Source organism: Anomaloglossus baeobatrachus, chromosome 6, assembly GCF_048569485.1.
Source record: "Anomaloglossus baeobatrachus isolate aAnoBae1 chromosome 6, aAnoBae1.hap1, whole genome shotgun sequence".
Lineage (NCBI taxonomy): Eukaryota > Metazoa > Chordata > Amphibia > Anura > Aromobatidae > Anomaloglossus > Anomaloglossus baeobatrachus.
Genome location: NC_134358.1, coordinates 578,650,857 through 578,666,251, shown reverse-complemented (window position 1 = coordinate 578,666,251; position 15,395 = coordinate 578,650,857).

Genomic DNA, 15,395 nt, shown 5'->3' with positions numbered 1-15,395 from the left:
ACATTAATATGGAGGAAAGTATGTGCCCCCCCCCCCCACATCCACCTCCGGGGGCTTCTCTGTCCTCATCTACATCCACAGACATTAATATGGGGGAAAGTATGTGTCCCCCCCCCACATCCACCTCCGGGGGGCTTCTCTGTCCTCATCTACATCCATAGACATTAATATAGAGAAAAGTATGTGTCCCCCCCCCACATCCACCTCCGGGGGCTTCTCTGTCCTCATCTACATCCATAGACATTAATATGGAGAAAAGTATGTGCCCCCCACATCCACCTCCGGGGGCTTCTCTGTCCTCATCTACATCCATAGACAATAATATGGAGAAAAGTATGTGCCCCCCCCCCCCACATCCACCTCTGGGGGCTTCTCTGTCCTCATCTACATCCATAGACAGAAATATGGAGAAAAGTATGTGCCCCCCCCACATCCACCTCCGGGGCTTCTCTGTCCTCATCTACATCCATAGACATTAATATGGAGGAAAGTATGTGCCCCCCCCCCCACATCCACCTCCGGGGGCTTCTCTGTCCTCATCTACATCCACAGACATTAATATGGGGGAAAGTATGTGTCCCCCCCCCACATCCACCTCCGGGGGCTTCTCTGTCCTCATCTACATCCATAGACATTAATATAGAGAAAAGTATGTGCCCCCCTTACACATCCACCTCCGGGGGCTTCTCTGTCCTCATCTACATCCATAGACAATAATATGGAGAAAAGTATGTGCCCCCCCCCCCACATCCACCTCTGGGGGCTTCTCTGTCCTCATCTACATCCATAGACAGTAATATGGAGAAAAGTATGTGCCCCCCCCCACATCCACCTCCGGGGGCTTCTCTGTCCTCATCTACATCCATAGACATTAATATGGAGAAAAGTATGTGCCCCCCCCCCCCACATCCACCTCCGGGGGCTTCTCTGTCCTCATCTACATCCATAGACATTAATATGGAGGAAAGTATGTGCCCCCCCCCCCCACATCCACCTCCGGGGGCTTCTCTGTCCTCATCTACATCCATAGACATTAATATGGAGAAAGTATGTGCCCCCCCCCCCCACATCCACCTCCGGGGGCTTCTCTGTCCTCATCTACATCCATAGACATTAATATGGAGAAAAGTATGTGCCCCCCCCCCCACATCCACCTCCGGGGGCTTCTCTGTCCTCATCTGCATCCATAGACATTAATATGGAGGAAAAGTATGTGCCCCCCCCCCACATCCACCTCCGGGGTCTTCTCCGTCCTCATCTACATCCATAGACATTAATATGGAGAAAAGTATGTGCCCCCCCCCACATCCACCTCCGGGGGCTTCTCTGTCCTCATCTACATCCATAGACAGTAATATGGAGAAAAGTATGTGCCCCCCCCCCCCCACATCCACCTCCGGGGGCTTCTCTGTCCTCATCTACATCCATAGACATTAATATGGAGGAAAGTATGTGCCCCCCCCACATCCACCCCCGGGGGCTTCTCTGTCCTCATCTACATCCATAGACAATAATATGGAGAAATGTATGTGCCCCCCCACATCCACCTCCGGGGGCTTCTCTGTCCTCATCTACATCCATAGACATTAATATGGAGAAAAGTATGTGCCCCCCCCACATCCACCTCCGGGGGCTTCTCTGTCCTTATCTACATCCATAGACATTAATATGGAGGAAAGTATGTGCCCCCCCCCCCACATCCACCTCCGGGGCTTCTCTGTCCTCATCTACATCCATAGACATTAATATGGAGGAAAGTATGTGCCCCCCCCACATCCACCCCCGGGGGCTTCTCTGTCCTCATCTACATCCATAGACATTAATATGGAGGAAAGTATGTACACCCCCACACATCCACCTCCGGGGGCTTCTCCGTCCTCATCTACATCCATAGACATTAATATGGAGAAAAGTATGTGCCCCCCCCCACCACATCCACCCCCGGGGGCTTCTCCGTCCTCATCTACATCCATAGACATTAATATGGAGGAAAGTATGTACACCCCCCCACATCCACCTCCGGGGTCTTCTCCGTCCTCATCTACATCCATAGGCATTAATATGGAGGAAAGTATGTGCCCCCCCCCCACATCCACCTCCGGGGGCTTCTCTGTCCTCATCTACATCCATAGACATTAATATGGAGGAAAGTATGTGCCCCCCCCCCACATCCACCTCCGGGGTCTTCTCCGTCCTCATCTACATCCATAGGCATTAATATGGAGGAAAGTATGTGCCCCCCCCCCACATCCACCTCCGGGGGCTTCTCTGTCCTCATCTACATCCATAGACATTAATATGGAGGAAAGTATGTACACCCCCCACATCCACCCCCGGGGGCTTCTCCGTCCTCATCTACATCCATAGACATTAATATGGAGGAAAGTATGTAAGTATGTGCCCCCCCCACACATCCACCTCCGGGGCTTCTCTGTCCTCATCTACATCCATAGACATTAATATGGAGACACGTATGTGCCCCCCCCCCCACATCTACCTCCGGGGGCTTCTCTGTCCTCATCTACATCCATAGACAGTAATATGGAGAAAAGTATGTGCCCCCCCCCCCCCACATCCACCTCCGAGGGCTTCTCTGTCCTCATCTACATCCATAGACAGTAATATGGAGAAAAGTATGTGCCCCCCCCCCCCCCACATCCACCTCCGGGGTCTTCTCTGTCCTCATCTACATCCATAGACAATAATATGGAGAAAGTATGTGCCCCCCCCCTTCCCCACATCCACCTTCGGGGGCTTCTCTGTCCTCATCTGCATCCATAGACATTAATATAAGGAAAAGTATGTGCCCCCCCTCCCACATCCACCTCCGGGGGCTTCTCTGTCCTTATCTACATCCATAGACATTAATATAGAGAAAAGTATGTGCCCCCCCCTTACATCCACCTCCGGGGGCTTCTCTGTCCTCATCTACATCCATAGACAATAATATGGAGAAAAGTATGTGCCCCCCCCCCCCACATCCACCTCTGGGGGCTTCTCTGTCCTCATCTACATCCATAGACAGTAATATGGAGAAAAGTATGTGCCCCCCCCCACATCCACCTCCGGGGGCTTCTCTGTCCTCATCTGCATCCATAGACTTTAATATGGAGGAAAGTATGTGCCCCCCCCCCACATCCACCTCCGGGGGCTTCTCTGTCATCATCTACATGCATAGACAATAATATGGAGAAAAGTATGTGCCCCCCCCCACATCCACCTCCGGGGGCTTCTCTGTCCTCATCTACATCCATAGACATTAATATGGAGGAAAGTATGTGCCCCCCCCCCACATCCACCTCCGGGGGCTTCTCTGTCCTCATCTACATCCACAGACATTAATATGGGGGAAAGTATGTGCCCCCCCCCCCCACATCCACCTCCGGGGGCTTCTCTGTCCTCATCTACATCCACAGACATTAATATGGGGGAAAGTATGTGCCCCCCCCCCCCCACATCCACCTCCGGGGGCTTCTCTGTCCTCATCTACATCCATAGACTTTAATATGGAGAAAAGTATGTGCCCCCCCCCCCCACATCCACCTCCGGGGGCTTCTCCGTCCTCATCTACATCCATAGACATTAGTATGGAGAAAGTATGTGCCCCCCCCCCCCCACATCCACCTCCGGGGGCTTCTCTGTCCTCATCTACATCCATAGACTTTAATATGGGGGAAAGTATGTGCCCCCCCCCCACATCCACCTCCGGGGGCTTCTCTGTCCTCATCTACATCCATAGACTTTAATATGGGGGAAAGTATGTGCCCCCCCACACATCCACCTCCGGGGGCTTCTCTGTCCTCATCTACATCCATAGACTTTAATATGGAGAAAAGTATGTGCCCCCCCCCCCCACATCCACCTCCGGGGGCTTCATTGTCCTCATCTACATCCAAAGACATTAGTATGGAGGAAAGTATGTGCCCCCCCCCCATCCACCTCCGGGGGCTTCTCTGTCCTCATCTACATCCATAGACTTTAATATGGAGAAAAGTATGTGCCCCCCCACACATCCACCTCCGGGGGCTTCTCTGTCCTCATCTACATCCATAGACAGTAATATGGAGAAAAGTATGTGTCCCCCCCCCACACATCCACCTCTGGGGGCTTCTCTGTCCTCATCTACATCCATAGACATTAATATGGAGAAAAGTATGTGCCCCCCCCACATCCACCTCCGGGGGCTTCTCTGTCCTCATCTACATCCACAGACAGTAATATGGGGAAAAGTATGTGCCCCCCACATCCACCTCCGGGGGCTTCTCTGTCCTCATCTATATCCATAGACTTTAATATGGAGAAAAGTATGTGCCCCCCCACATCCACCTCCGGGGGCTTCTCTGTCCTCATCTACATCCACAGACAGTAATATGGGGAAAAGTATGTGCCCCCCACATCCACCTCCGGGGGCTTCTCTGTCCTCATCTATATCCATAGACATTAATATGGAGGAAAGCATGTGCCCCCCCCCCCCCCACATCCACCTCCGGGGCTTCTCTGTCCTCATCTACATCCATAGACAGTAATATGGGGAAAAGTATGTGCCCCCCCACATCCACCTCCGGGGGCTTCTCCGTCCTCATCTACATCCATAGACAGTAATATGGAGGAAAGTATGTGCCCCCCACATCCACCTCCGGGGGCTTCTCTGTCCTCATCTACATCCATAGACATTAATATGGAGGAAAGTATGTGCCCCCCACATCCACCTCCGGGGGCTTCTCTGTCCTCATCTACAGCCATAGACATTAATATGGGGAAAAGTATGTGCCCCCCACATCCACCTCCGGGGGCTTCTCAGTCCTCATCTACATCCATAGACAGTAATATGGAGGAAAGTATGTACACCCCCCCACATCCACCTCCGGGGGCTTCTCTGTCCTCATCTAAATCCATAGACAGTAATATGGGGAAAAGTATGTGCCCCCCACATCCACCTCCGGGGGCTTCTCCGTCCTCATCTACATCCATAGACAGTAATATGGAGGAAAGTATGTGCCCCCCCCCCCCACATCCTCCTCCGGGGGCTTCTCCGTCCTCATCTACATCCATAGACATTAATATGGAGAAAAGTATGTGCCCCCCCACATCCACCTCCGGGGGCTTCTCTGTCCTCATCTAAATCCATAGACAGTAATATGGGGAAAAGTATGTGCCCCCCACATCCACCTCCGGGGGCTTCTCTGTCCTCATCTACATCCATAGACATTAATATGGAGGAAAGCATGTGCCCCCCCACATCCACCTCCGGGGGCTTCTCCGTCCTCATCTACATCCATAGACAGTAATATGGAGGAAAGTATGTGCCCCCCACATCCACCTCCGGGGGCTTCTCTGTCCTCATCTACATCCATAGACATTAATATGGAGGAAAGTATGTGCCCCCCACATCCACCTCCGGGGGCTTCTCTGTCCTCATCTACAGCCATAGACATTAATATGGGGAAAAGTATGTGCCCCCCACATCCACCTCCGGGGGCTTCTCAGTCCTCATCTACATCCATAGACATTAATATGGGGAAAAGTATGTGACCCCCGCCGCCCCCACATCCACCTCTGGGGGATTCTCTGTCCTCATCTACATCCATAGACATTAATATGGAGGAAAGTATGTGCCCCCCCCCCCACATCCACCTCCGGGGGCTTCTCTGTCCTCATCTACATCCATAGACATTAATATGGAGAAAAGTATGTGCCACCCCCCCCCCACACATCCACCTCCGGGGGCTTCTCTGTCCTTATCTACATCCATAGACATTAATATGGAGGAAAGTATGTGCCCCCCACCACATCCACCTCCGGGGGCTTCTGTATCCTCATCTACATCCATAGACATTAATATGGAGGAAAGTATGTACACCCCCACATCCACCTCCGGGGGCTTCTCTGTCCTCATCTACACCCATAGACATTAATATGGAGAAAAGTATGTGCCCCCCCCCCCACATCCACCTCCGGGGTCTTCTCCGTCCTCATCTACATCCATAGACATTAATATGGAGAAAAGTATGTGCCCCCCCACATCCACCTCCGGGGTCTTCTCCGTCCTCATCTACATCCATAGGCATTAATATGGAGAAAAGTATGTGCCCCCCCACATCCACCTCCGGGGGCTTCTCTGTCCTCATCTACATCCATAGACAGTAATATGGAGAAAAGTATGTGTCCCCCCCCCCCACATCCACCTCCGGGGGCTTCTCTGTCCTCATCTACATCCATAGACAGTAATATGGAGAAAAGTATGTGTCCCCCCCCCCCCCCCCACATCCACCTCCGAGGGCTTCTCTGTCCTCATCTACATCCATAGACAATAATATGGAGAAAGTATGTGCCCCCCCCCCACATCCACCTTCGGGGCTTCTCTGTCCTCATCTGCATCCATAGACATTAATATAAGGAAAAGTATGTGCCCCCCCTCCCACATCCACCTCCGGGGGCTTCTCTGTCCTTATCTACATCCATAGACATTAATATAGAGAAAAGTATGTGCCCCCCCCCCCCACATCCACCTCCGGGGGCTTCTCTGTCCTCATCTACATCCATAGACAATATTATGGAGAAAAGTATGTGCCCCCCCCCCCCACATCCACCTCTGGGGGCTTCTCTGTCCTCATCTACATCCATAGACAGTAATATGGAGAAAAGTATGTGCCCCCCCCACATCCACCTCCGGGGGCTTCTCTGTCCTCATCTGCATCCATAGACTTTAATATGGAGGAAAGTATGTGCCCCCCCCCCCCCACATCCACCTCCTGGGGCTTCTCTGTCCTCATCTACATCCATAGACAATAATATGGAGAGAAGTATGTGCCCCCCCCCCACATCCACCTCCGGGGGCTTCTCTGTCCTCATCTACATCCATAGACATTAATATGGAGGAAAGTATGTGCCCCCCCCCCCACATCCACCTCCGGGGGCTTCTCTGTCCTCATCTACATCCACAGACATTAATATGGGGGAAAGTATGTGTCCCCCCCCCCACATCCACCTCCGGGGGCTTCTCTGTCCTCATCTACATCCATAGACATTAATATGGGGGAAAGTATGTGTCCCCCCCCCCACATCCACCTCCGGGGGCTTCTCTGTCCTCATCTACATCCATAGACTTTAATATGGAGAAAAGTATGTGTCCCCCCCCCCCCCACATCCACCACCGGGGGCTTCTCTGTCCTCATCTACATCCATAGACTTTAACATGGGGGAAAGTATGTGCCCCCCCCCCCCACATCCACCTCCGGGGGCTTCTCTGTCCTCATCTACATCCATAGACTTTAATATGGAGAAAAGTATGTGCCCCCCCCCCCCCACACATCCACCTCCGGGGGCTTCTCTGTCCTCATCTACATCCATAGACCGTAGTATGAAAGAAAGTATGTGCCGCCCCCCCCCCCACACATCCACCTCCGGGGGCTTCTCTGTCCTCATCTACATCCATAGACCGTAGTATGAAAGAAAGTATGTGCCCCCCCCCCCCCCACACATCCACCTCCGGGGGCTTCTCTGTCCTCATCTACATCCATAGACTTTAATATGGAGAAAAGTATGTGCCCCCCCCCCCCCCCCACATCCACCTCCGGGGGCTTCTCTGTCCTCATCTACATCCATAGACAGTAATATGGAGAAATGTATGTGCCCCCCCACATCCACCTCCGGGGGCTTCTCTGTCCTCATCTACATCCATAGACAATAATATGGAGGAAAGTATGTGCCCCCCCCCCACACATCCACCTCCGGGGGCTTCTCTGTCCTCATCTACATCCATAGACATTAATATGGAGAAAAGTATGTGCCCACCCCCACATCCACCCACGGGGGCTTCTCTGTCCTCATCTACATCCATAGACATTAATATGGAGGAAAGTATGTACACCCCCACATCCACCTCCGGGGGCTTCTCCGTCCTCATCTACATCCATAGACATTAATATGGAGAAAAGTATGTGCCCCCCCACATCCACCTCCGGGGTCTTCTCCGTCCTCATCTACATCCATAGGCATTAATATGGAGGAAAGTATGTGCCCCCCCACACATCCACCCCCGGGGGCTTCTCTGTCCTCATCTACATCCATAGACAGTAATATGGAGAAAAGTATGTGTCCCCCCCCCCCCCACATCCACCTCCGGGGGCTTCTCTGTCCTCATCTACATCCATAGACAGTAATATGGAGAAAAGTATGTGTCCCCCCCCCCCCACATCCACCTCCGGGGGCTTCTCTGTCCTCATCTACATCCATAGACAGTAATATGGAGAAAAGTATGTGTCCCCCCCCCACATCCACCTCCGGGGGCTTCTCCGTCCTCATCTACATCCATAGACATTAATATTGAGAAAGTATGTGCCCCCCCCCCACATCCACCTCCGGGGGCTTCTCTGTCCTCATCTACATCCATAGACCGTAGTATGAAAGAAAGCATGTGCCCCCCCCCCCCCCCACATCCACCTCCGGGGTCTTCTCTGTCCTCATCTACATCCATAGACAATAATATGGAGAAAGTATGTGCCCCCCCCCCCCACATCCACCTCCGGGGGCTTCTCTGTCCTCATCTACATCCACAGACATTAATATAGAGAAAAGTATGTGCCCCCCTCACACATCCACCTCCGGGGGCTTCTCTGTCCTCATCTACATCCATAGACAGTAATATGGAGACACGTATGTGCCCCCCCCCCCCCACATCCACCTCCGGGGGCTTCTCTGTCCTTATCTACATCCATAGACAATAATATGGAGACACGTATGTGCCCCCCCCCCCCCCACATCCACCTCCGGGGTCTTCTCTGTCCTCATCTACATCCATAGACAATAATATGGAGAAAGTATGTGCCCCCCCCCCCCACATCCACCTCCGGGGGCTTCTCTGTCCTCATCTGCATCCATAGACATTAATATAAGGAAAAGTATGTACACCCCCCCACATCCACCTCCGGGGGCTTCTCTGTCCTTATCTACATCCATAGACATTAATATAGAGAAAAGTATGTGCCCCCCTTACACATCCACCTCCGGGGGCTTCTCTGTCCTCATCTACATCCATAGACAATAATATGGAGAAAAGTATGTGCCCCCCCCCCCCACATCCACCTCTGGGGGCTTCTCTGTCCTCATCTACATCCATAGACAGTAATATGGAGAAAAGTATGTGCCCCCCCCCACATCCACCTCCGGGGGCTTCTCTGTCCTCATCTACATCCATAGACATTAATATGGAGAAAAGTATGTGCCCCCCCCCCCCCACATCCACCTCCTGGGGCTTCTCTGTCCTCATCTACATCCATAGACATTAATATGGAGGAAAGTATGTGCCCCCCCCCACATCCACCTCCGGGGGCTTCTCTGTCCTCATCTGCATCCATAGACATTAATATGGAGGAAAGTATGTGCCCCCCCCCCACATCCACCTCCGGGGTCTTCTCCGTCCTCATCTACATCCATAGACTTTAATATGGAGGAAAGTATGTGCCCCCCCCCCACATCCTCCTCCGGGGGCTTCTCTGTCCTCATCTACATCCATAGACATTAATATGGAGAAAAGTATGTGCCCCCCCCCCACATCCACCTCCGGGGGCTTCTCTGTCCTCATCTACATCCATAGACATTAATATGGAGAAAAGTATGTGCCCCCCCCACATCCACCTCCGGGGGCTTCTCTGTCCTTATCTACATCCATAGACATTAATATGGAGGAAAGTATGTGCCCCCCCCACCACATCCACCCCCGGGGGCTTCTCTGTCCTCATCTACATCCATAGACATTAATATGGAGAAAAGTATGTGCCCCCCCCACATCCACCTCCGGGGGCTTCTCTGTCCTTATCTACATCCATAGACATTAATATGGAGGAAAGTATGTGCCCCCCCCCCACCACATCCACCCCCGGGGGCTTCTCTGTCCTCATCTACATCCATAGACATTAATATGGAGGAAAGTATGTACACCCCCACACATCCACCTCCGGGGGCTTCTCCGTCCTCATCTACATCCATAGACATTAATATGGAGAAAAGTATGTGCCCCCCCACATCCACCTCCGGGGTCTTCTCCGTCCTCATCTACATCCATAGGCATTAATATGGAGGAAAGTATGTGCCCCCCCCCCACATCCACCTCCGAGGGCTTCTCTGTCCTCATCTACATCCATAGACAGTAATATGGAGAAAAGTATGTGTCCCCCCCCCCCCACATCCACCTCCGAGGGCTTCTCTGTCCTCATCTACATCCATAGACAATAATATGGAGAAAGTATGTGCCCCCCCCCCCCCCACATCCACCTCCGGGGGCTTCTCTGTCCTCATCTACATCCATAGACAATAATATGGAGAAAGTATGTGCCCCCCCCCCCCCCCACATCCACCTCCGGGGTCTTCTCTGTCCTCATCTACATCCATAGACATTAATATGGAGAACAGTATGTGCACCCCACATCCACCTCCGGGGGCCTCTCTGTCCTCATCTACATCCATAGACATTAATATGGAGAAAAGTATGTGCCCCCCACATCCACCCCCGGGGGCTTCTCTGTCCTCATCTACATCCATAGACATTAATATGGAGAACAGTATGTGCCCCCCCACATCCACCTCCGGGGGCTTCTCTGTCCTCATCTACATCCATAGACATTAATATGGAGAAAAGTATGTGCCCCCCCCCACATCCACCTCCGGGGGCTTCTCTGTCCTCATCTACATCCATAGACAGTAATATGGAGGAAAGTATGTGCCCCCCCCCCCCCCATATCCACCTCCGGGGGCTTCTCTGTCCCCATCTACATCCATAGACATTAATATGGAGAAAAGTATGTGCCCCCCCCCCACACATCCACCTCCGGGGGCTTCTCTGTCCTCATCTACATCCATAGACAATAATATGGAAAAAGTATGTGCCCCCCACCACATCCACCCCCGGGGGCTTCTCTGTCCTCATCTACATCCATAGACATTAATATGGAGGAAAGTATGTACACCCCCACACATCCACCTCCGGGGGCTTCTCCGTCCTCATCTACATCCATAGACATTAATATGGAGAAAAGTATGTGCCCCCCCACATCCACCTCCGGGGTCTTCTCCGTCCTCATCTACATCCATAGGCATTAATATGGAGGAAAGTATGTGCCCCCCCCCCCCCACATCCACCTCCGAGGGCTTCTCTGTCCTCATCTACATCCATAGACAGTAATATGGAGAAAAGTATGTGTCCCCCCCCCCCCCACATCCACCTCCGAGGGCTTCTCTGTCCTCATCTACATCCATAGACAATAATATGGAGAAAGTATGTGCCCCCCCCCCCCCCACATCCACCTCCGGGGGCTTCTCTGTCCTCATCTACATCCATAGACATTAATATGGAGAACAGTATGTGCCCCCCCCGCATCCACCTCCGGGGGCTTCTCTGTCCTCATCTACATCCATAGACATTAATATGGAGAAAAGTATGTGCCCCCCACATCCACCCCCGGGGGCTTCTCTGTCCTCATCTACATCCATAGACCGTAGTATGAAAGAAAGCATGTGCCCCCCCCCCCCCACATCCACCTCCGGGGGCCTCTCTGTCCTCATCTACATCCATAGACATTAATATGGAGAAAAGTATGTGCCCCCCACATCCACCCCCGGGGGCTTCTCTGTCCTCATCTACATCCATAGACATTAATATGGAGAAAAGTATGTGCCCCCCCCCCCACACATCCACCTCCGGGGGCTTCTCTGTCCTCATCTACATCCATAGACATTAATATGGAGAAAAGTATGTGCCCCCCCCACATCCACCTCCGGGGGCTTCTCTGTCCTCATCTACATCCATAGACATTAATATGGAGGAAAGTATGTGCCCCCCCCCACATCCACCCCCGGGGGCTTCTCTGTCCTCATCTACATCCATAGACATTAATATGGAGAAAAGTATGTGCCCCCCCCCCCCCCCCCCACATCCACCTCCGGGGGCTTCTCTGTCCTCATCTACATCCATAGACAATAATATGGAGAAATGTATGTGCCCCCCCCCCCACATCCACCTCCGGGGGCTTCTCTGTCCTCATCTACATCCATAGACAATAATATGGAGAAATGTATGTGCCCCCCCACATCCACCTCCGGGGTCTTCTCTGTCCTCATCTACATCCATAGACAATAATATGGAGGAAAGTATGTGCCCCCCCCCCACATCCACCTCCGGGGGCTTCTCCGTCCTCATCTACATCCATAGACATTAATATGGAGAAAAGTATGTGCCCCCCCCCCCCCCCCCACATCCACCTCCGGGGGCTTCTCTGTCCTCATCTACATCCATAGACATTAATATGGAGGAAAGTATGTGCCCCCCCCACATCCACCCCCGGGGGCTTCTCTGTCCTCATCTACATCCATAGACAATAATATGGAGAAATGTATGTGCCCCCCCCCCCACATCCACCTCCGGGGGCTTCTCTGTCCTCATCTACATCCATAGACAGTAATATGGAGAAAAGTATGTGCCCCCCCCACATATCCACCTCCGGGGGCTTCTCTGTCCTCATCTACATCCATAGACAGTAATATGGAGAAATGTATGTGCCCCCCCCCCCCCACATCCACCTCCGGGGGCTTCTCTGTCCTCATCTACATCCATAGACAGTAATATGGAGAAATGTATGTGCCCCCCCCACACATCCACCTCCGGGGGCTTCTCTGTCCTCATCTACATCCATAGACAGTAATATGGAGAAATGTATGTGCCCCCCCCACATCCACCTCCGGGGTCTTCTCTGTCCTCATCTACATCCATAGACAATAATATGGAGGAAAATATGTGCCCCCCCCCCACATCCACATCCGGGGGCTTCTCTGTCCTCATCTACATCCATAGACAGTAATATGGAGAAATGTATGTGACCCCCCACATCCACCTCCGGGGGCTTCTCTGTCCTCATCTACATCCATAGACAGTAATATGGAGGAAAGTATGTGTACCCCCACATCCACCTCCGGGGGCTTCTCCGTCCTCATCTACATCCATAGACATTAATATGGAGAAAAGTATGTGCCCCCCACATCCACCTCCGGGGGCTTCTCTGTCCTCATCTACATCCATAGACATTAATATGGAGAAAAGTATGTGCCCCCCCCACATCCACCTCCGGGGGCTTCTCTGTCCTCATCTACATCCATAGACATTAATATGGAGAAAAGTATGTGCCCCCCACATCCACCCCCGGGGGCTTCTCTGTCCTCATCTACATCCATAGACATTAATATGGAGAAAAGTATGTGCCCCCCCCACATCCACCTCCGGGGGCTTCTCTGTCCTCATCTACATCCATAGACATTAATATGGAGAAAAGTATGTGCCCCCCCCACATCCACCTCCGGGGGCTTCTCTGTCCTCATCTACATCCATAGACATTAATATGGAGGAAAGTATGTGCCCCCCCCACATCCACCCCCGGGGGCTTCTCTGTCCTCATCTACATCCATAGACAATAATATGGAGAAATGTATGTGCCCCCCCCACATCCACCTCCGGGGTCTTCTCTGTCCTCATCTACATCCATAGACAGTAATATGGAGAAAAGTATGTGCCCCCCACATCCACCTCCGGGGTCTTCTCCGTCCTCATCTACATCCATAGGCATTAATATGGAGGAAAGTATGTGTCCCCCCCCCCCACATCCACCTCCGAGGGCTTCTCTGTCCTCATCTACATCCATAGACAATAATATGGAGAAAGTATGTGCCCCCCCCCACATCCACCTCCGGGGTCTTCTCTGTCCTCATCTACATCCATAGACATTAATATGGAGGAAAGTATGTGCCCCCCCCCACATCCACCTCCGGGGGCTTCTCTGTCCTCATCTACATCCATAGACATTAATATGGAGGAAAGTATGTGCCCCCCCCCACATCCACCTCCGGGGGCTTCTCTGTCCTCATCTACATCCATAGACAGTAATATGGAGAAAAGTATGTGCCCCCCCCACATCCACCTCCGGGGGCTTCTCTGTCCTCATCTACATCCATAGACAGTAATATGGAGAAAAGTATGTGCCCCCCCCACATCCACCTCCGGGGTCTTCTCTGTCCTCATCTACATCCATAGACAATAATATGGAGAAAGTATGTGCCCCCCCCCACATCCACCTTCGGGGGCTTCTCTGTCCTCATCTGCATCCATAGACATTAATATAAGGAAAAGTATGTGCCCCCCCTCCCACATCCACCTCTGGGGGCTTCTCCGTCCTCATCTACATCCATAGACATTAATATGGAGGAAAGTATGTGCCCCCCTTACACATCCACCTCCGGGGGCTTCTCTGTCCTCATCTACATCCATAGACAGTAATATGGAGAAAAGTATGTGTCCCCCCCCCACATATCCACCTCCGGGGGCTTCTCTGTCCTCATCTACATCCATAGACAGTAATATGGAGACACGTATGTGCCCCCCCCCCCACATCCACCTCCGGGGGCTTCTCTGTCCTTATCTACATCCATAGACATTAATATAGAGAAAAGTATGTGCCCCCCTTACACATCCACCTCCGGGGGCTTCTCTGTCCTCATCTACATCCATAGACAATATTATGGAGAAAAGTATGTGCCCCCCCCCCCACATCCACCTCTGGGGGCTTCTCTGTCCTCATCTACATCCATAGACAGTAATATGGAGAAAAGTATGTGCCCCCCCCCACATCCACCTCCGGGGGCTTCTCTGTCCTCATCTGCATCCATAGACTTTAATATGGAGGAAAGTATGTGCCCCCCCCCCCACATCCACCTCCGGGGGCTTCTCTGTCCTCATCTACATCCATAGACAATAATATGGAGAAAAGTATGTGCCCCCCACACATCCACCTCCGGGGGCTTCTCTGTCCTCATCTACATCCATAGACAGTAATATGGAGGAAAGTATGTGCCCCCCCCCCCACATCCACCTCCGGGGGCTTCTCTGTCCTCATCTACATCCATAGACAATAATATGGAGAAAAGTATGTGCCCCCCACACATCCACCTCCGGGGGCTTCTCTGTCCTCATCTACATCCATAGACATTAATATGGAGGAAAGTATGTGCCCCCCCCCCCCACATCCACCTCCGGGGGCTTCTCTGTCCTCATCTACATCCACAGACATTAATATGGGGGAAAGTATGTGTCCCCCCCCACATCCACCTCCGGGGGCTTCTCTGTCCTCATCTACATCCATAGACATTAATATGGAGAAAAGTATGTGTCCCCCCGCCCACACACATCCACCTCCGGGGGCTTCTCTGTCCTCATCTACATCCATAGACTTTAATATGGAGAAAAGTATGTGTCCCCCCCCCCCCCACATCCACCACCGGGGGCTTCTCTGTCCTCATCTACATCCATAGACTTTAACATGGGGGAAAGTATGTGCCCCCCCCCCACATCCACCTCC